The sequence below is a fragment of the Apium graveolens genome, chromosome 7, assembly GCF_009905375.1.
Source record: "Apium graveolens cultivar Ventura chromosome 7, ASM990537v1, whole genome shotgun sequence".
Classification (NCBI taxonomy): domain Eukaryota; kingdom Viridiplantae; phylum Streptophyta; class Magnoliopsida; order Apiales; family Apiaceae; genus Apium; species Apium graveolens.
In genome coordinates this window covers 35,058,703-35,061,714 of record NC_133653.1, presented here as the reverse complement: position 1 = coordinate 35,061,714, position 3,012 = coordinate 35,058,703, and positions in this window count along the sequence as shown.

Below are 3,012 nucleotides of genomic sequence, written 5' to 3'. Positions count from 1 at the left end.
TTTCAAAAATCACCACGCCATTGACTAAGTTAACCAGGAAGAATCAGAAGTTCGAATGGAGTGCAGAATGTGAGGATAGCTTTCAAGAGTTGAAACAGAGATTGGTAACGGCTCCGGTGTTAGTACTACCAGATGACCAAGGAAACTTTGTGATTTTCAGCGACGCTTCACATAAAGGATTGGGCTGTGTGCTAATGCAACACAATAAGGTGATCGCTTATGCGTCAAGACAGTTAAAACCGCATGAGTTGAAATACCCGATGCATGACTTAGAACTAGCCGCCATAGTGTTCGCACTTAAGATTTGGAGACATTACCTCTACGGAGAAAAGTGTGAAATCTACATGGATCACAAGAGTTTAAAGTACATTTTCACTCAGAAGGAGCTCAATATGAGGCAAAGGAGATGGTTGGAATTGATCAAGGACTATGATTGCTCGATAAATTATCATCCTGGAAAGGAGAATGTTGTAGCCGATGCTTTAAGTAGGAAGGAGAGATTGAATATGATGGCAACACCAAAGGAATTGTCTGAAGAGATTAAGAAATTTGGATTAGAACTTTGTGATTGTGGAATAGTTGAAGAAGTTTATCGTGCAATGACTTTTCAGCCTACACTAGTGGAAAGGATAAGGAAATGTCAGGAAGAAGTAATGGAGAAAGAGAAGAATCAGCTAACTGGAGAAGAGATTGGCACTCAAAAGGATGAGCAAGGTATACTAAGGTTTTCCTCAAGAATTTGGATTCCTCATGTACCTGAATTGAAGAATGAGATCCTACAAGAAGCCCACAATTCAAGATTTTCAATCCACCCGGGAAGCACCAAGATGTATCGGGATTTAAAGCAGAACTTTTGGTGGCCAAATATGAAGCGAGACGTGGCAGAATGGGTTGCAAAGTGTTATACTTGTCAGAAAGTGAAGGCAGAACATCAACGACCAAGCGGATTAATTCAGCCCCTAAAGATTCCAGAATGGAAATGGGAAAATATTGCTATGGACTTTATAGTGGGACTACCGCGAACAAAATCCGGACATGACGCTATATGGGTTATAGTTGATCGCCTTACAAAGTCGGCGCATTTCCTTCAAATTAATGAAAAGTCGTCATTGGACAAATTAGTTCATCTGTACGTGCGTGAAATCATACTAAGGCATGGAGTACCCGTATCGATAGTTTCAGACAGAGATCCCCGATTTAACTCGAGATTCTGGAAGCAATTTCAAGAAAGTCTTGGCACGAAGTTGAACATGAGTATGACGTACTACCCGCAGACCGATGGTCAGAGCGAAAGGACAATTCAAACAATCGAAGACATGTTGCGCAGTTGTGCAATCGATTTTGTAGGAAGTTGGGACGACCACTTGCCATTGATAGAATTTTCTTACAACAACATCTATCACTCCAGTATTGGCATGCCACCATACAAAGCTTTGTACAGACGAAAATGTAGATCGCCGACAAGTTGGAATGAAGTAGGAGAAGGAAGGACTCTAGGCTCAGAATTGGTACAACAGTTGCATGAAACAGTCAAGTTAATTCAGAAGAGGTTGCTTGATGCTCAAGATAGACAGAGGAAGTATGCGGATCCAGCACGTAAGGATGTTCGATTCCAAGTAGGCGAAGCTGTTTTGTTGAAGGTGTCACCAAGAAAAGGGTTGTCTAGATTTGGCAAGAAGGGGAAGTTAGCACCTAGATATATAGGTCCTTTTGAGATTTTGAGTCAAGTGGGGAAGGTAGCCTACGAGTTAGCCTTACCACCTCAGTATCAGCATGTGCATAATGTGTTCCATGTGTCGTTGCTTAAAAAGTACAATCCTGACGCCAGCCATGTGATAGAATATGGACCTGTAGAAATTCAGGCAGACCTGTCATTTGTGGAGCAACCTGTCAAATTACTCGACTAGCAAGTAAATAATATTAGGAATAAGTCGGTAAAGTTAGTGAAAGTACTTTGGAGGAACCCCAAGGTCGAAGAATCAACTTGGGAGTTAGAGTCTGATATGCGTTCCCGGTATCCTCATCTGTTCTCTTAGATTCTGGGGACAGAATCCCTTAAGGGGGAGAGGATGTTACGAATGGCATTTTGTGTAATATTATTTGTGGACTTGGTATAATATTAGAGCCGAATGTAAATATACTTAATGGTTGTACGTTTGTGTGAATGAAAATTTCTGCATTATAAATTTTCTTTATGTAGTATATGATTTTTCAAAGCAAAATTTTATTTATTCCCTTTATTTTTGAGTTATAAGGAATATTCTAAACCTTGGAGAAATTTTCTTTTAAAAGTTATTTTGTTCACAAATTTCGAAAGTGATTTTATAAAATTTCTGAAAATCTAAGTTATTTTATGGTATAAATTTTATAATTTTTGAACTTGTATTTTATTTTATAAAAATAAATCTTTACAAATTTTAGTTGTAATAATTAGCAAATTACAAGGAAGCCCTTGCATGCAAACCACCTTTCTATACTCTTAAGGACATATACTCTTAAGGACAAAGAAGACATTTCTAAACCCACTAATTCATGATTTATTAGCTAAATTACCTCCTTGACCTTGCATGCAAGATAGCCTAACTCTAGCTAGAAGGTTACTCTTGTCATTACCCAAACTCACTCACATTATATTCAAATCAAGACATAAAAATAAATCAAGGAAGTGATCACCATTCCACTTTCACTCCACCACTTCCCTCTCCTCTTCTTCTTCTCCTCCCTCTCGGCTTTCTCCCCTCCCTCTCGGCAATCTCCAAAACCGAAGCCCCCATCCCCTTCTTTCTTCATTTCTTCACTCAAATAATCATCCTATAATCAAGTAGTCTTACTCCCTACATATTGTTCATGTGTATCTCAAGAGTTTAGAGTAGAAAACTTATGTGTTGACTTTGCATGGTGATGTTTTTTGTTAAACTCAAAGTGAATATCCTTGATTCTTGTGAATTCAAGGCTTTCACCATGAGTTATAGTATCATAGGGCTGAGAATGGCTAAACATGAGTGTGCTGCA